Here is a 19,849-nt window from a genome sequence, read left to right on the forward strand (position 1 = left end):
CCCTAGCAGAGAGATGAATACTGCCAGGGATGAGCAGGAGTAGCACAGGGCATGGGAATGCTCCATCTTTTACTTTACTGCAGGCTCAGTATGGTTTAAGTGAAAGAGCACTGAAGCTGCAATTAGCAAAAATAATATTGAAGTGTACTGGATAAGTAAATGTGCTGAACTTTGACTTTTAACCTGACTGCCACTGTAGGAACATATCTAAACATCTCCAAGGTGCAAATCTCCTGTTTTCTTTAAAACAATAAACAAACACCACCAAAACCAAACAACAGAAGAAGGAAAATAAAAATAACCCCACACACACACAAAAACCACCACCAAAACAACAGCCCTGTGGATTAAAATAGCTCTGCCCTCAGCTGCCGCGTGCCTGCAGACAGATCACCTGCAAACTTGTCATGCTGTCACTAACGTAAAGTTCATAAATCTTTAATCTGAAATTGAAATCTTCTAAGAATCCCTATCTGAAACAACATGAAAGTCACCAGGCAGGGACCTGCACTTCCACCACAGGGACAAATAATCCTAGAGATGTAATTTTATAAACCTGTGCTGTCTTCTGTAGCTCACTGCAGCCTGACACCAGCCACTGACAAACCAGTTAAAAATAAATCAAATCCCATCTATCTTAGATACCAGGCCCCATCTCACTCTGACCTTTGCTGTTTCTTGTGCTGCAGCACAGCTCCATGACTCTGTGCTGGAGAAATGTGCCTGCTGCATGCAGGAGTTTTCCCATGAGGTGCATCAGGGTTTGCTCCATAGCTCCTTTTATTCACACATAATGCTCCACTTGGCCCACTGTTACTGGGTGTCCTGGGTCATCTGGAATTGCATAACATGAATTACAGCAACAGTGAGGAGGTGAATGAAAGGGGGCTGAGGTGGGAGCAGGGTGGGGAACTCCTTGCACATATCCTTAAAGAGAGACATTTAGTAAAGGAATTGGAAGAAGCTTTCTGTCCTGCATAATAGGGGATTTAGAAGGCAAACTGCTTCATGGGCAGTTACACATGAAGAAGCAGTCTTCCTGCTTTCCAAAATTCACCATTTAAAGGTTTCTTTCTGAGTATTTAAGCAAAGCTGCCATTTCTGAGCTGAGGAAAAAGGAGGTGAATGCAGACAGAAAAGATAAAGTGCTTCACTGCTGGGCAGTGGTGCGACGGGGAGATTGTAATATTTTGCTCACTCCCTAAAGTTTTGGGTTTTCCTCTCCAGGGGATTTGACACTGCAAAGCAAGATTTTATCAGCTGCCAGAGCAATAGGTGTTCCATGGGTGGGCTCACCAGCTCCTGAAGAAGTGGGTGCACGTGAGTGTATCTGCAGATATTGTGTCATTGCATGTCCTTGCTGTGTGGTAAACAACTAGAAAGAAACATCAGCAAATGCTTCTGGCTTAAATGTACAACATCTCTACCAGCTTCTTAGCCAGATAGCTCTTTGGACTCCGTGACAGTTTTGATTCATTGGTTGTGGCAGGGATGTTCAGTACTTTGACTAGATAGATGGTTAGAAGTGAGGTGGCTTTTGTTCTGTCTGGGAAGACTAATGGTCAGTGCGCTGTCAATTGGCACAACCTCAGAAAGTCCCAGAGGGTTTCAGTTTGTGCTCATGACCCTGGCTGCTGGGGGGATTCACTGGTGAAGCTGTAGGCACATATAGGTGGGCAGACTCTAAATCCCCTTCCAGTATGGTTCAGGTGCCTCCATAGGAAGCTTTCACTCAAAGCTTCACTTATAGTCCACCTTTAGGAGGTACTTCAGTTACTTCAGGGGAAGGCGAATTGTGCTCTGGAAGCGGTGTACAAGTCCGCCTGTCTGTCCCCTCTTCTCAGCCTTCAACATTTTTGGGCCAAGTAAAAACATATCTCTACTTGGTGCCTTTAGTCTTTCACGATGATAGATGTAAAATATGTTGGAAGAGCTTCCCTGCATTACAATGAAGCATCGTGTACTTCCATCACATTTTCATGCCTCTCATCATGCCATGAGGTTAAGGCAATAAAAGCTATTTAGGATATTCAGGCTCCCTCTTAATGATCTTTAACTTATTCAAATGATTTTATGAATCTTAGCCTACGTTAACCACTAGACTCTATTTATGGCTCAGCAACCATGAGCGAGGTCTAGCTGATAGATGAGGCAAAAGCTAAAAAGGGAAGTTTTCTGACATCACAACAGGCTTTGAAAAAATCACATGCATCTATTCTGGGAATTTGGCTGCCAGGTTGACACTACATGGGGTGTCACTGTGGCTTGAAGAGCAGTCATAACAGTACATGGAGGATTCAGGCAAGCAGGTTCCGGTTCTGTCTCCAATGTCCCATTTCCTCTAATCAAACATGCCTGAAAACTGGAAAGAAGCAAAGTCCAGCCAAATGTCTCTGATGAGGAAGATCATTCCCTGCAGGCACTGCAGTTTCACACTGGCATATCCACAGCTTAAGGCTACTTCTCCATTGCAGCATCCCCTCCAATCTAGATCCTCACCTCACAGAGCAGCCCAGCTCTGCCAAACAGCACTGCTAGCTGATGGTGCTGATGTGCAAAGAAGCATAAGAAAATTGCGGCCACCTCCTTTTCAGTTCCTCTGGCAGCAGTTCCTCTGACAGATGCTCATCTGGAGCCTGCCCCGTGCCTCTGGACCGGTTCTGGAGATGTAGGTTTAGCACACGCAAGTGAAAGATGCCATTCTGGCATTGTCAGCAACCAGTGGTGCTGGCAGCAAAGAAAAATCATAACATGGTGAGCAAAGAAAAAATACTAAATTGGCTTTTAAAGCTGAGATATTGATATTAACAATAACATAGAGTGCTTCCTGCTTTCTTGCTACAAACATGATGTGAAAAACATCTTCCTGCTACCTGGTGCTGTGCAAAAATGTGGCACGCAGGCATTTCAGAGCCTGCAGAAGCTTCAGATGCTTACAGTTTGCTGGTTATACTAATGTTTTGCCTTGTCTGACCTATCTCCTCAGGCAGCAATAAAAATAACCAGCTTTAGTCCACTACTTGGCTGCTAATTGTCCACTTGTAGATCTTAGTCCCAGCTGGGCCTGCTTCTGCCCAAAGGCAGTTGTGTTCAGTAAAGTGGCTGTTCGCATTTGGGAGCAGCCTCACAATAGAAGCAGGTGGCTGCCATTTTCGGTCCAAGAAAGCTCTTTGGAGAAAAGGAAAAGGGGCAATGAGGAGAAGAAAAAAAAGGAGGAAGGGAAAAAAATAACGTAAACCACCCAAAACAAGCATCTATGACAGGAAAGTCACTGCACTGCCCTGGTTAAAATGGAGAGAGACCAAAAAATAGAGAAGCAAGAAGGGAGAAGAAAAAAATGCTGCTTCTATCATTTTTCTGTTACCAACCAACATCCAGGGCTGCCCTCTCTGTTTTCAGTTTCAATCGGTATTTTCCAGTGAAGGTGCAGTCCCCTCTACAGCTAATTTAAGCCTCCTGATTATGACTTCCTCCAGTGAGTTGCCTTGCCTTGACAGCTTACAAGTAGTATGTATTTTCCCCTAGGGTGCTGCAGACCAGAGGTGGAAACCTGCAGCTAAGCACAAAGAGAGAAAATGGCAAGAAATCACTTCACTGTGGCAAGCTTCAGAGCAATCCTTTCTTGAGTACGTGAAAAAGGAAACTTCTAAACGGCCTGTCACATCCTCTCACTAGTAACAGACGTCACCTGGAAAGGGGACAGCACGGAGCTTGTCTCCGGAAAGAAACAATACAGGAAAAGTGCTTCAGAATGTGCTTGTTCAACAGCACTGCTTAGCAGAAGTCAGATTTTGTGTGTCAAAGGAAATTCTGCTCTTTTAAAACTGGTTTTCATGCAGAAATGTTGAAAACTAAACCTTTGGGATTTCTTGCTTTGTGACGACTTGGGTGGGGGAACATTTATTAGTCTATCAAAATACTTTATTATATTATTACACTGAATTCTAATATCTATTCTGTTACACTATCCAATATCTACTCCAGTATCTCATCTATATGCCCACAGCTTGTATATATATGAGCAGAATAGGGACAGTGGTTGGGTACTGATTGTTGATCTCTCTTCTACTGCAAGCATCTGGAGGCACCAAATAAGACTGATAGGAACAGTTTGGAAGCAAGCAAAAGGCTGTGATTCTTCACTCAGCACGGGGCTGAACTACAGATCTTCCTGCAAAGAGACATCACGGATGGCAAAGGTTTACATGCAATCAAGGGGAAAATGATCAATTAATGAAAGGCATTCCTCCTAGTGTTGCTAAAGACAGAGGAACTGTATGTGCCTCAGTTGCAAGGGCGGAAAAGGTTTTAAGGTGTTACAGAGTATTAGCAGAGTATTAGCATCTTGCATCCTTGCTTTGCTCTTGCTTTTCTTCCCTTTGCTTTCAGCTCCTGTTAGAAATTATGCATTAAGACTGGCGGACAGTTGTGTGACTCATTATGGTGCACTTTTAAACTTAGATTTTTATTTCACTTATGATTTTTATCCAGTACAAATATTTTTTAATGCTAAAAGTGTTTATATTTGGAAAGTAAAAGATGAATTCTTACAAAATGCTTAAACTGATAAGTTAGAGTGTTGCTAACTGGTTTTCATTCATCTTTTAGAATAGAATCATAGAATCATAGAACAGTTAGGGTTGGAAAGGACCTTAAGATCATCCAGTTCCAACCCTCCTGCCATGGGCAGGGATACCTCACACTAAACCATGGCACCCAAGGCTCTGTCCAACCTGGCCTTGAACACTGCCAGGGATGGAGCATTCACAACTTCCTTGGGCAACCCATTCCAGTGCCTCACCACCCTTACAGTAAAGAACTTCCTCCTTATATCCAATCTAAACTTCCCCTGTTTAAGTTTTAACCCGTTACCCCTTGTCCTGTCACTACAGTCCCTAATGAAGAGTCCCTCTCCAGCATCCCTATAGGCCCCCTTCAGATACTGGAAGGCTTCTATGAGGTCTCCACGCAGCCTTCTCTTCTCCAGGCTGAACAGCCCCAACTCTCTCAGCCTGTCTTCATATGGGAGGTGCTCCAGTCCCCTGATCATCCTCGTGGCCCTTTTCTGGACTTGTTCTAACAGTTCCATGTCCTTTTCGTATCGAGGACACCAGAACTGCACACAATACTCCAGGTGAGGTCTCAGAAGAGCAGAGTAGAGGGGCAGGATCACCTCCTTTGACCTGCTGGTCACGCTCCTTTTGATGCAGCCCAGGATACGGTTGCTTTCTGGGCTGCGAGCGCACACTGAAGCCAGCTCATGTTCATTTTCTCATTGACCAACATCCCCAACTCCTTCTCTGCAGGGCTGCTCTGAATCTCTTCTCTGCCCAACCTGTAGCTGTGCCTGGGATTGCTCCGACCCAGGTGTAGGACCTTGCACTTGGCATGGTTAAACTACATAAAGTTGGCATCAGCCCACCTCACAAGTATGTCAAGGTCCCTCTGGATGGCATTCCTTCCCTCCAGGGTATCAACCGAACCACACAGCTTGGTGTCATCGGCAAACTTGCTGAGAGCGCACTCAATCCCACTGTCCATGTCAGCAACAAAGATGTTGAACAAGACCGGTCCCAACACCAATCCCTGAGGGACACCACTCGTTACTGGTCTCCAGCTGGACATTGAGCCATTGACCACAACTCTGTGTGAGGCCATTGTCCATATTTTCACAAGATATTTTCCCTTCAGGAACACATCATTTTTGAACCATAATCAGTATTAGGCCAGGAATTTCCCAGGACTATGTTTAACAATGTTAAGAATATGAAAAAACCTATCCTGGATGCAAATAAGGTATAAATGAATTACAAGAGCTGCTTGTTCTGATGTGCATGTTGTCTCGTTGCAGAATAACTCCAAGTGCACTGTTCAGAGGGGGCTGGGCTGAGGACTCAGTGCTTGGGCTGCCGTATGGATTTTTCTTTTTAGTTATGAGTATCTTAGGACACTGCTAGCCTGAGCATTCAGAGGCTTTGCTTATCTTCAAAGGTTTGAAGCTATGGCTGACACTTCAATATGATTGCTGTGGATTTCATAGCCGGACCAGTGTATTTCAGCTTGTTCATTGTTTCTAGTCAGATGTATTCAAAGCCAGTGGTTATGACACTCACACAATAGATAGCTGCAGCCTAACCCTTGTCTCTTAGCAAGAATTGGCTGGGTTGAACATTGAGGGTTGCAATTTTCAAACTTGGGTGTGTACCGAGGAAATGAAGGTCTCTGTGCAAACTCTTCAGTGATTCTACCTCTATGGAGAGGGTCACTTTTCAAGAAGTCCAAAAATATGTGAAGAAGTCAGAAACTGACCAGATATCACATGAAGCAGTGGGAAAAGAAGTTGAAAGCAGTTTTGTAAGTATTCATGCAGATTCATCTGTAGATACCCAAGCAGTAGGTTTCTTCTTTATCCTTGTAATTGGGGTGAAGAAAGAGATCTATGTTTGGATTCAATGAGGATTGCAAAGATGAGACAGTGGGTGGCCTATTGTTCTACGTCATACCCTAATACACAGCCTCTTCTCTTCTAGGGAGCCATGAAGAACCTCCTGCCTGGGATGGGCTGAGCTACTGTTGGGGCATATGAAATTCTTCAGGAGCACAGGTTACTGTGCTAGCACCCAGAGAATGAGCACAGGCCCTTCAGACCTTCCCTTCTCGGTAAATCTAGACTAGCTTGACATATGACAGATTGAGACAGCAGAGCAAGCAGTGATGGGCAATACCAATTCAAGAGCCAAGAGAACAGTTTCTCTGGAGCAGCCTGATGAAAGCAACACTAGGCATCATCTCTGCCACTCTGGCTATACCCAGTTGCTTTTTGCTTACACAGAGAGAAAAGAAACAGTTCCTTGTTTCATTAGGTTTTTCTCAGCCTTTTTTCCCTCCAGCTCAGATCTGCTGACAGCAGTGACAAGTTTCCATCCTTCAAAAAATTCAGTATATCTTGAAAACAATGAGACTCAGGGATCAGCACTAATTGTATTAATATTTGCTTAGCAGATTAGCTCTGAAGAGTGGGTAATTCATGGGCTCTTTGTTCCCTGTGGTTTAGTGCCCATGGATTCCCTCTCTGGAAGCATCTTGTTGCAGCATTTCTGTCTTTTGAGGTCAATGTGATGAGCTGCGTGGGTGTTTTTAGGCATGAATCACATGCAAAAGGCTGATTCTCTTTTCTTTCTTTTGGTTTTTTCCCTTGACATCCTAGGCAGCTTTTTAAAAAACAGCTCTTCAAATTCCCAGGCTTCTTTTTCAACTGAAAAACAACACAAAATTTTATACTCATTAATTGTTCTCTCTCATTCCACCGTGGGTTTATGCATCACAACACTATAACGGCTTATGCTGTTTGTGCAGACATTTCCCATACGGCAGGGTTAAGGTGAAATGACTGTAGCAACACAGGACATACCACATTAGGTGATTTAATAAATGCACTCTGAAATCCATGCTGCTGCACTTTCTTGAAATTAGCTGAGTGTAGGAAGAGGCAGACAAGCTGAGGTCATTCCCCTGCAATGCACTTCAGTGGTAACCTGTATGTGAACTGCTCCTTGTAGATAAGTTTTTGTGGCATTGGAGGTGTTGCTCAGTTTCCCTCTGCTCTGGAACGTGTAGAGGTGTTCCCAACGCCTGCCATGTGGCTGTCCCAGATATGAACAGGGGCAGCCTGCTGTCACCCTGGCAGTAATGGCATCGTTGCTCTGGATCTAAACGTGCCTGCTACAGTTCGAGTGGCTTCCTCTGTGTCGTGGTTGAACTCCAACAGGCAACTAAGCACCACGCACCCACTTGTTCACTCCCACCCTAGTGGGATGGGGGAAAGAATCGCTAATGTTAGTATCCTCTTTTAAGGACATGGTTTTTGATTTAAAACATTCAGTGCCTACTGCCCCTTCCCTATTGATGAGCTGCCAGTCTCAGGGCTTGGAGCAATGCTTGGATAAACCTCCACTGTCATATTAGCCGCTTTTATAGCTGATAACCTTGGGGCACTCTAAAAGTTCATGTCATAAAGTACAATGCATCAGCACAAGGCATCAAATGTGCTGTTGCAGGGCAAAGAGCTCTCTGCTGTTTGGAGGTATTCAGAAACAAAGTAGTTACTGATGTCAGCTGAGCTTGGGTGGAGATGTGGAACTTGAATTTGCGTGTGTCTGTTTGGCTTCCCATTGGAGACAGCATTTGGAGGGGACAGGGCCATACACCACAGAGGAAAGGTGAAATTCAAGACTCGCAGAATGCAAATGTCTTCTGGAATGATGCCCCTGATGGCTGTACATTCTGCCCTCACAGGTGAAGCAGGCTCAGCCCACCAGAACCAGAGAATAAAGCCATTGAAGGTAATTATCACAGAGCAGTGGAAGAGCTCTACTCTCCTTTAGCCCAAGTTGTGACACCGACTTCTTTTACTTTGAACAGCTGAATTACAGCATGTTTTGTGGCGTGTTGTGGGATGGCCGCTGGGAAAATCAGGGTGAACCTTTAGCTCTGCTCTTGGTCCTTCATCAAGTCACAGGAGTGGATTATTAGGTCTCAATTTGAGTAGGTGAAATTACAGAGCACTGCTGACTTCACAAGGATGCTGGGTGGGGAACATGACTGGCTGTTGTCCCTTGGGTAACTAAACTTAACCATGTGTTGTGGTTTAACCCCAGCTGTCATCATGAGTGAGTAGCCCCACACAGCTACTCACTCATTACCCCTCTCCCTGACCCTCCCGGTGGGATGGGGAGAGAATCAGAAGAGTAAAAGTGAAATAGCTCATGGGCTGAGATAAATACAGTTTAACAGGTAAAGCAAAAGCCACACACAAAAGCAAAGGGAAAAAGGAATTAATTCAACACTTCCCATGATCAAGGCAGGTATTAAGCCATCCCAGAAAAGCAGGGCTCCATTATGCGTAATGGTTACTTGGGAAAACAAACACCATCAATCCAAACATCCCCTTCTTGCTGCTTCTTTCCCCAGCTTTATATGTTGTGCATGATGTCATTTGGTCTGGAATACCCCTTGGGTCAGTTGGGGTCAGCTGTCCTCGCTGTGTCCTCTCCCAGCTCCTTGTGCATCCCCAGCATCCTCACTGGTGAGGTGGGGTGAAGTGCAGAAGAGGCCTTGGTTCTGTTCAAGCACTGCTCAGCAGTAACAAAACGTCCCTGAATTATCAACACGGTCTCCAGCATAAATCCGAAACATATCAAAGGTTCTCAGTTTAATTCAAGTTAATACAGCCTTTGGGATTTTATAGTGGGTAAAAGGATTACAGGAATGGAAAGCATAGGCACTTAAAAAAGAGATATCATCAAGTATCAAATTTTCTTTTGAAAGGTATAAATCTTTGGGCAAATAACATCACTTTTTTATTAAAGGAACACTGTCAAGCATCATCCTGATATTACATTTAGCTTTTAAATTAAGCGTGTTCTGATATTTTCATTTGCTGAGTGATCTGAGCCTCTTGTCTGCAGCACAGTGCAGTAAGTAAGTGCTCTGTGAAAAGCTCTGTGAAGAGCTCGAGGTCTCTGTAATGCTGGGGAGGGGCTCTGGAGCTGCAATGCCCTTAGGGTGAAAAGTTTAGCTGCTTTTAAGCTAAGTCATGGTCAACCTCTCTGCTGTCCTTCGCCTTCTGAAGTGGGTAAGTTATGAAGAAGCTTTTAGTGCTTATATATGTAAATACTTCCATGTTTGGGCATAGAGACTTAGAGTTCATTATGTGGTTTGGAGCACTGCGTAGCTTCATTTCTGTTCCAGGAAAGAGAGGTTGTCAGGAAAATGGACCTATTCAGCCTACTGAGTAAGAAATGTCCTAGAGGTGAGACGAAGGCAATAGGTGAGCGGGTAACATGTATCTTCTTTATACCATTGCAGCTGTCAGACAGCAGAATAAGCCTTTTTCAGATACAGCTCTGCAAATGTACTCGGAGCAGGTCTGTGTAAATCAGACCATGCACTGAGTGGCAGAGGGGTGGAAATTAGGCAAAAACCTCTGGCACGAGGGTACCAGGAGGCAGTTGTGAATCACTGCACAGTGGTTGAGATGTGCTCCTCCATGCCCTGCGCAAAGCATCTGTTAAACAGGCACATTTCTGAAACTGCAATGAATAATGTCATGAGCTCCCTGTGTATTTTACCTTGTGGGCCTAGGGTATAACCCAGGCTCAGAGCTGCACCCCACTGAGTATGAGATGTGTACCATCACACTGGAAATGGTACAGCACTGGTTGAATTCAAGGAGACAGGTCTGAGGTGTTTCAGCTGGAGCATAGTCACTGTTTTCCTTTTCTGACAGGAGAGTATCAGGATGGAACAAAACCTGAAGAAGAAACTTTTGGACACCTTCTAACACACAAAGAACTTAAGCTGCCATCAACCACTAGGTATATATACTTGTGTTTCTTGGGCTGTATCTCAGTTCAGTGCTATGAACCAAGTTTCTTGTGTCCAGCTTGACTGTGGAGACTGTAGCACTGGTGTCTGACTGGGAGCTGCCACATCAAGACTGTGAAGATTTCTATAGGACAGTCCTCTACCCTGGGTGCAGAAAAGACCAAAACACGGTACCAATCAGCCTCTGCTCTTAGGGGTTTGTGCTACCTATTAAAGACTTACCATGTTACTGAAACAATGCTGCCCTGGATGAAACTGAGTCTCGTGCTGTAAGCACTAAATGAATATGAATAGGCAAGGGAGCTGCCATCGCTCAAAAGCTATGCAGTTTTGCTCTTTTTTTCCTTACAAGAATTTTGTGCCCACACAGGTGATGCTGTTTCAATACAATAAGGACAGAAAGAGTTTTAAGCCTCAGTGAGGAGCACAAGCCCACCCTAGACAAGGAGTGTCAGAAGATACAGAAGTGACCTGAACTGGTGAGTGAACAAATCTAAACCCTAATCTACCTTTGGGGACCTGACCACTGACTTCCCAGAGGCTGACAAGAGGGGTCCCAGCAGTCCCTGAGGTGGTGCCCCTAAGGCCCAGTGACAAATCTGTAGCATTAGGGTTGGTAGGTGAGTGGCTGTGGATGTACTGGAGTGAGTCAGAGCAGCTTGGCAAATAAAAAGTGCTTCCTGGGAAGGTCTGTAGTGTTTCGGGACTGGTTGCTCTGATTAGGTTGCCAAGAGAGGTTGTGGAGTCTCCTTCCTTGGAGATATTTGGGAGCCATCTGGACATACCCCTGAGCTCTAGGTGACCCTGCTTGAGCAGGGAGGTTGGACTAGATGATCTCTAGTAATCCCTTCCAACCTTGGCCATTCTGTGATTAGTTAGTGCCTTGGGAAAAGTCCTGCAGGAGCTGACCCAATCTTGACTCAATCAGCATTGGTGGTGTGCTAGGCAAAAGCACAGGGAGGCTATCTCACTTCTTACTTCTAAAGCTGCTCTTTGTCATGCTTCACTTCCTAGCATCCACTTTACTTAATAGCCTGCTAAAAATTATTTGTTTACTCCAGCTTCTGCATCCAGGAGTGTAGCTCTTCTTCTTGTAAATTTTACTTAACCTGGCTTGTGACCCTGTTATGTTAGGGTAAGGCAATGGAAAATTGCCTTGAATTCTCCTGATTTAATTTCTTCTCCCCCCCCCCCCCTCCCCCTTCTTCTCTGCATTTATTTGTGTGGAGCACTGGGAAAACTGTAATGGAAGTAATGGAGACATAGCAGGGAAAATAAAACATCTGGAGGGAGGTGAGGGAGGATTTGTAAGACTCATCTAAAAATCCCCATAGGGAAGAGTTACCATCAGGCAGTGCATTGAGGAGATGGGCAAACAGCAGAAGCTCTGAAGCAATGTTGCTTTTTCCTTGTGTAATGACAGAAGAGTCCTAGGAGAGCTGAGGATCACTTGCTCCATTGGGAATGGCCAATACAGACCCTGTGGCACCACTTCTGTGCCAAGACAGCAACTTGCACAGAGTGCTGGGCAAAACATGCTCAAGCAGTAGGTGGGTGTCGTGTCCTCTGTTCTCCCCAGGCGAATTAAGTCTTCTCCCCCCCAACTGCTGTGAGTAATTGGAACCTTTTCTCTCAACTGAGGGAAGGCTACAGCATAGCTTTGCTCCCCACATCACCACTGACTTGCATAGTCAAGCTGGGATGTGAATTCCCTTTGCTCCAAGATGCCCAAGTGCGCATTTGGACTCACAGGTACTTGCTGTTGAAGAACTCATGACTCATCTTTGCCCATGTTCTTATCTGCTGTTGGGGCCATCTGTGGACACGACAGCTGGAGCACCAAAAAGTGAGTTTGTTTTCCAGACAAGCCTTCAGAAGAAGCAGTCCCTGGAGTTTGCATCCATCAGTAAAAGGCTCCAGAAGGAAGGAAGGAATCAGGCCTAAAGCATGTAGTTCTCACAGCACATTTGGATGCACCCTTGTGCTCTGCTCCAGTATCCTGTGCTCCCCACACTGTTCCCTGAGGAATTCCACATTAACAACATGAAGCGTCATTTCTGTTCTTGGGAATGGGATTAGGAGAAAGCCACAGCTAAGACAATGCAACACCTGGTTAATTTAAGACACGGCAGGAGAACTCCTGCTCCCAGCATACAAAAAGACAGCCCACATGGCTCCTCATCCCCTGCTTTTCACCCAGGTCCTTGTTGGGGAAGATCCAACTTTTGTGCTGCCAGTACTGAGAGGCAGGAGCCGACAGTCGCATTCATCTCCCAGCTGCATCACTCCTCTCCTTTCAGTGCATCACAGCTGGGGAAGGAAATGTCCTCCCCCTCTTTCCTTCCCTCCCTCCCACCCCCTTTACAAATTATGTTCTTGTACCACCTTGCTCTCTCCTCCTTTTAACAAAAGTGATGAAAGTGTAACTCCAACTACTTACATTAATATGTTCTATTTGCAAGGCCATAAATCACTGCCATAAATCAGTTTGAGTAGCACTGTTTTAATAAGAATAAATATTGGAAATTGAAGTTGCCATCTGCTTTTTGTGCCTTTTTAGGAGTGGGTGGACTTGCAGCACTTGTACGAGTGCTATTTATTTAACATGATTTAAGCCATTCATGCATTCTTACACAGATTTCATCCACTTACAAACACACACAAGCACCAGCACCAGTGCCCATGTGGTTTAATCAGGACCATTTGTGCATGACAGATTGAGATGCCAGCAACGAGACCCCACCATATCCATAAGGGCTTGTTCCCTGTGCTTTCACACATGTTCCTGTTCCCACTGCAGTCCTTGCCCCCTTGATACTGCTGACAAGAACCTCGACACTAGGAATGGCTTTTACCTTTCTCTGCTCCTTTCTCCCATGGGCTGTGCTAGCAGGCATTCACTTGACTTGGCTTTCTAACACCCTGCTCTGTAACAGTCCCAGTGGGGCAGAACTCAGCTCCCTTCTTCAGGAGCCATGCAGGGCATGGATGAAGCACTGCTGCATCTCTAGGGTGGTTGAAGATAGTGTGTGCTCTTCCCCACCAGCCCCCACAGCAGCACCCTGCACAGCTCAGCTGTTGGAGGCTCTCAGCGTCCTGCATCCCAGAATCTGCTCGGATGGGCATCTCAAACTCCTTCACACCAAGCTGAGGAGCCCTTCCCACTGCTCCCCTGCTCTGGCGGGGAGTGTTGTAAATCCCTATTTCCCTGATAGAGAGCTGAGGCAAGGGAGAAAGCTCAAAGCCAATCCTTATTAAAAGACCTTTTATCCACTAAGGTGTCACTACTAAAGCAATAGAGCTCTTACCATGCACAGTGGATAACCTGCATCCTTCTCTCAGCCACACGATGGCAGAAGAACCAAAGGTCATTGCAAAGCGCTTTTAAAATACGTTGAAGGGGGAAGGAGGCACCTGCCTTTGGATCTGCTGGTGAAAAGGCTCTTACCTCTTCCATGGGCTAACCCAGATCCCATCAGGAATCCAGCCTGGCCAAATGAAAGCAGGCAGGGGGCTGCTGCACTGCCTGTGGCTTCTCCGTTCTCTGTGCAGGAGGTCTCCTGTCATGCCATCACACAGCCCAGACATAACACAAGACCCTATTAGTCTCCACACAGTCCAGTGACCACAAGGGCCTAAAGAAATAACTCCATCATTTCAAAACATGAGGAAGCTGTAAATTCCATGGCGCAAGGCCCTGAGACACCTGCCAGAACTAGACCTGCTGTCTGCAAGCAGTCAGATGGGTGACCTCTGGGCCTGAATCACTCCATGGACCAACCTGCTCCAGGTCAGCCTCTGCAGGTGACTCTGCTCCAGCATCTCTGCATATTCTTCCTCATGGCAATGGGGCCTCAAACAAGCTGATTTTGAACTGAAGTAGTCATAAAGGTCTCAGAGTAATCTCACCACACAAGAACTGCTTTAAACACCCAGGAGTTCTGCTCAAAGTCTGCAATGAAAGTGCTTCTCCCCTCAGTCAGTTTCCCTCCCATGTAAGACTTCTTACCTCACAGTAAGAGACTCCAGAAGCACTAAGCCACCTTCAGGTGATGTCTTTACAAGAGACAAGTTCCACCTCAGAGCTCTAAGTGCTCACAATAAAAAGCCCTACTTCCAGCTGCCATGACATGAAAAGTAAATCTATTCTGCCCAATAGCAAGTGGGAGAAACCCAAAGGGGGTTAAATGAATACAACTCCACTGACTTCCCACACCAAAAAAAAATCATAAATTAAAAATAGAGCCTTACCATGTTTTGGTTCATCCTCATTTACTCCAAAGGCACGATATTCTTTGGGCAGCCTGTGCCAGGTGGCATGAAACAGCATAACCACGTGTCTCCAGGGCTGGGGATGGAGCTGTGTCTTTCTTTCCAGACATTTCTCCTGAGCAACAGTGTTAGAGAGGGTGAAGTTTTTACAATAAAATAATCATATAAAATAGTAAAGTGATTATATTTGAGAAATTTATAAATCAATAGTGAGGCTTTGTATAATAGAAGACGTTGTAACTTTGGCGTTTTGTATCATAGTTACTCTGTAACTACATGATACAATGGTAGTCTTGGTAACAAGAGCTAACATAACTGCATATGGTGAGGGGAGTATAGGTGTATGTATTGTAAAACTCTACCCAAGCAGAACCTAAGTTTAAGATAGCCAAAAACGGCATACCAGAAGCATCCTGGTGAAGATAAGAGAATGCTAACGTCCAGAAGACGACTGGGACCTGGCCAAGTAAAGGAAAGGTGAAAAGGACAACCTGAGGAAGACTTCCTACTTCATCTGAGGAAGACTCCTTACTTCATCAGGGCGACCACCACAGGGGGCGGCACAAGCGCAGAAGAGGCTGATGTCGTAATAGATTGATGTAGCAATCTTTGATGCATATGTATTAGTCAATGATGTAATCTGTGTTGAATATGTATTAGTTACGAAATTCTTAGTGTATAAATTGCGAACGCGATGTAACGGGAATCGGAACCAGATTTGGGTGCGTACCCCTGGTTCCCGGCGCCTCAATAAAGCGCCTCATATAACCATCCCGGTGGTTATGTGTTTGTCTCATAACAACAGGAACACTGTGCAAGGGACTGTTGCTTGTCACAAAAGTCAGCAGTCCAAAACCAGCTAGTTCCAGGACACAGGCACTATTTTCGAATAGGATCTGATGGACTCCCCTCGGTTCAGACAAGTGTGTGTCAATGAAGGTACCCCCTGACATAGTTCCTATTGGCACTCTGGGGGTAATCTTGAAGGAACAGGACATGCAGCTTTTTGCACTTCGTACCATGTGGGATACCTAATATGGAGAAGCTCTTTTCTGGAGCTAGGTGCTTTAAGTGAGGTTCAGCCAAGATCCTGGATCACCAGACAAGTCCATGGTGACCAGGCAGGTCCATAGTCAAGTTTAGAAGTCAATCCACAGCTCAGGATCAGGTCAAACAAAAATATCCATCATCAGACACAACCCTAGGATGACCAGGCAGGACCATGGTGATGAGACAGAACCAATATTGGTCCAGGACATGAGTCCACAGATCAGGACCTAAACGCAGCCAGGGTATGGCTGTGGCTGAACCAGGGATCAGCATTCCTGCAGGGCAGATCAAGCAGATACTGCAACTCCGGGCTCAGATTAAAAACAGGCAGGGTGTGGAGGGGAGGCCCCTGGCGAAACTGGCTGCTCAGGGCCATTAGGGCCTATTAGTGCCCTCGGGGCTCTGACAGTCATTGATCAGATCGGTCTACAAGACCATATGAGAGGGTCCTGACTCACAGACAGATCATTTTTTAACAGATCAGGGTGGAGGTTTTTTGCCATTCACCATTTAAAACAGAAAATTAATACCCTCAATTGGTGTAAATGAAGATTTTCGTCTGAATAACAGCGGCAACTAGCTGCTCTTGATCTGCTGAAATGATCCTCTAAAAGCTTAAGTTACAAAAGCATCTTTGGTACTCCTTTTAGGTCATACAGTTTTGAATGGTGTCAGTATTATAGATAATTGAAAGTGTGCTGCTTCTCAAAAGTAAAATGAAAAATAAAATAAAATAAGGTATGACATTTAAAGATATAAGATGATATGAGACATAGATATAAAATACAAGAGAAACAAGAAAATCTTGTATATAAGATACAAGCTATAGGATACAAGATAAAATCTTTACTTTTGCAAAATCGAAATAGAAGAGGATTAACGTGCAATTAATTCCTTTTCCTAAACAAGCTGTTGTAATCCCATCAGTGCACTCTCTAGCGCCCTGGACTTCAGCTCCTCATTATCTAAGGAGCTGAAAAAATCTGAAGTTAAAACATTACATGTTGCTCCTGCCTGCGCTGTAAGCATCTTACTCAATGTAATACCTGCGGCAGGCGGCGCTCTCTGCCTACAAATAAGAGGGAGATGCTCCTGAAGTGCCCGCTGAAACCGGGCACTGGGCAGAAGTGCTTGTGCGAGCTTCCTTTTCCTTTTTCTTTTCCTTTCCCGTTTTCCCTTTCCCCTTCCCGGCTTTGAGGAGGAGCCCCTCGCTGTTCAGTTATTACTGCAGGACCCACAAACCAGATTCAGCTCTCAGCTGGGAGAAATAAAGGCACTGGGAATTGGAAACCTAGAGCCTTTGGGAGAGCAAAACAAGAAGGGTAATTTCAGGCAGTTTGTGTTCTGAAAAGTCTGGGGGTTTGGCAAATGCAGCCACACGGACTAGCTGTGCTGCCTCCTGTAAACTGAAATGCCCTCTTAATTCTGACGGAAAGAGAAAAAATAATGCACTGGAGAATAAATGAGAAACAAAGCAAAACATGGGATTGTTGTGCTGACATTAGCAAATATTACCCTGAACATTGCTGCAGACATTCAGCATCAGGAATAGGTGATCTCTGATAACAAAAACCCTGATGCTGACTTCCTCAGGTGTTTGCCAGAGTAATTTCTTTAGATGGACCACACCAGAGATAGCAACCAAAAAAGAAGTAGGAGAAATTGGAGTTTATTTGGTGAGACACAGGCAATTTACACGTGAAACCTGTCAAGAGAAATCCCATGTGATTTCATACAAATGAATCCAGCTGATTTTCTAGCATCTTTCCAACTAAACCCATAGAAGTTTCGGTTCTGAGGGCTCTGATGGGCAGCATTAGGGTCATGTAGTCTGACCTTGTGCATATACAGGTTACAGAATTTTACCAGAAGGTGCATAAAGTATATCTTGGAGAGGTATTCTAAACAATGACATTCTGAGCTCATCCAAGCAGGATCATTCAATGTGCAATCCCCTTATTGGTAAGAAATGGCACTTTCACTGAAGGCAGCAAATGTATGCCTCTAGCTGTCAAATCTTGCTGATCATTTCAGAAACACACATAGAAATGGCTCCTTTCCAGCTCTCCTGTTTTATAAGTAATTCAATAGCCAAACTACCTCTCTACTGCTTTTAAAAATAAACTAAAACCAGTTTCCCAAATTTAACATTAAAGACTTTAAGTTCCCTTTTTCAAGTTCCTTTGAACCCTCTCAGTATGTTCCAAATCCTTGAACAAACTTCTACGCCAGAACTGGGCTCTCATTCAAATACGCAGGACCACATTCCTCCCCCTTCGCTTGATGTACTTCCTCCCTTTACATCACCCCTTTACTTGGGAGTTAAAACACCAGATGGATGGATGTGACTTACCTCCCCAGCCTAGGAACAAGACCCCCACTGTGCTTTGTGTCACATGCACCATGCTTGTTCCTGAGATCACACAGGCTGCCAGCAATGTGGGTCTTCTACATTCTAAGGGAAAAGACATTCAGAACAAAGTTAGGAAGGGAAATCGACATTTGCTGATACTCAGACAGAAGAAATGGTGTGTGGGGAGGAAGCAGGTAAATTTACTCTACAACAGCTTCTACAGCTTCTGAGTGTGAAGAAGGCTATTTGTGCCGCTGGTATCAGATGTTCATACATCTGATGCTAGGCTATTTGTGGGATCTCATTACTATGAATTAAGAACAATGAGTAACAAATTGTACTCTTGGCCAGTCAGGTCTGGAGAAATCATGGAGGTTGGATTAGGTGACCTTTGAAGGTCTCTTCTAACCCAAACTATTCTATGATTCTATATATCCCAACACATAGTTGCTCGCAATAAGCAAGTAACCTCCCCAGACCACGAAAATGGGACTGAAGCTGAGAACCCTCTATGTTTTGAAAACATTTAAGTTGTCAACACTGGGCCAAACTTACCACCGTGACAAGCAGTGGACATGCTTCTATCAGACCCCAAACTGGCCTTGTCCACTCTTATAATTACACTTATCCACTCTTATCCAATTATCCACATTTTGTGAGGAGACCAATAAGGCAGTACTTAGTGTGTGTACTTTTCATGCATGCACTTTTCATAAAGTAACTTTTTTTAGGCAAAGAACTTTCCACAGGAAGATGAGAGGATCTGCCTGATGAAATATTGACTCACCCAATTCATATTAGATTCTCAAGCATCATTCAACAGCTCTGAATTGACTAATAGCCATCACAGCAAATAGATTTCCACCTTAATCTTTAGTTCTTGTCTGAATGATATTAATACACATTGTTTATCACTAATGAGCTCTAGAATATGATGTTAACAGAAGCGATTAAGGCCCAGCATAGCTGTCTGCAGCTCTCTGCTGGAGCTGAATATATGGGTAATGAATCACTTCTGTAGTTCAGTTCCAGTTTCCTTGCTGCAAATTGTACTTCAGATGAGTTAAGCTCATCTCGGTGTCCAGGTTCTTGCCTTTATTTTTAACTTGTGTATGTGCAAGAGGTTGGTTTTATAAGAAAGCAGCAGATGGGTCTTTTGAAGAGCTAGTGGATTTATTGTTTTTTTTTAATGTTAGCAGTGATACAGTTACCTTCAAAGAGAGATGCCATATTTAGACCATCTTTTCCTGTACCAGTCATACATTTAAACTTCTCCTAAGATGCTTAAGTTCAGGAGAACAAAGTTTGATTCAGAGCACTGTTTACCCAGGACTGCCAGACCCTGGCTCCTTGTGCAGATAACCATGACAGAGGTGTCAAACACATCAGGGTTTTTTTGCCTGGTTGAACCCTTGCTCAAGGCAAAAAGGTGTCTCTCTCTCAAATCTTTGGTGAAGTGCTGGCTCCAGGGAAACATTTCCATGTCATTTGTGACCAGAAGCTAAGACAAAAAGGAAAGCAAAATACAGTGCTACCCAGATAATTTTTGGTTTGCACTGTTGCCCTGTTCCAGCAAAGTTTGGACATCCCTGTCTTTCATGAACAACATTAAACAGTGAACCTGTGAACTTTGGAGTTGAGTCAACCTTGAAAAGGAAATAAAACCTGCTACTTGGCAATTCCCAGAAGAGAAGATGATGATTGCTGTAAGCCTCCAAATTAATGACTTGGCCCTACACTTTAAGCTAGAGAATTTTTACAAATAGAATCTTGCTGTAGACAAAACTT

The 19,849-nt window shown here is 44.5% G+C and overlaps 1 long non-coding RNA gene across 2 annotated transcripts; it reads left to right on the forward strand.

Annotated features, from left to right (window-relative positions):
- The first annotated feature begins 1,228 nt into the window (after positions 1-1,228).
- LOC134175003 (uncharacterized) lies at positions 1,229-12,858 on the forward strand. Of its 2 annotated transcripts, none has more exons than XR_009968864.1 (3): positions 1,229-1,320; positions 10,757-10,865; positions 12,139-12,858. It is a non-coding gene; the product is annotated as an uncharacterized LOC134175003 (long non-coding RNA). The 2 variants fall into 2 exon arrangements; XR_009968863.1 differs by lacking the exon at positions 1,229-1,320 and adding an exon at positions 10,186-10,376.
- The last annotated feature ends 6,991 nt before the right edge of the window (positions 12,859-19,849 follow it).

This window comes from Pezoporus occidentalis, unplaced genomic scaffold (assembly GCF_034315485.1).
Source record: "Pezoporus occidentalis ecotype Australia unplaced genomic scaffold, CSIRO_AGI_Poc_V1 ctg65, whole genome shotgun sequence".
Lineage (NCBI taxonomy): Eukaryota > Metazoa > Chordata > Aves > Psittaciformes > Psittacidae > Pezoporus > Pezoporus occidentalis.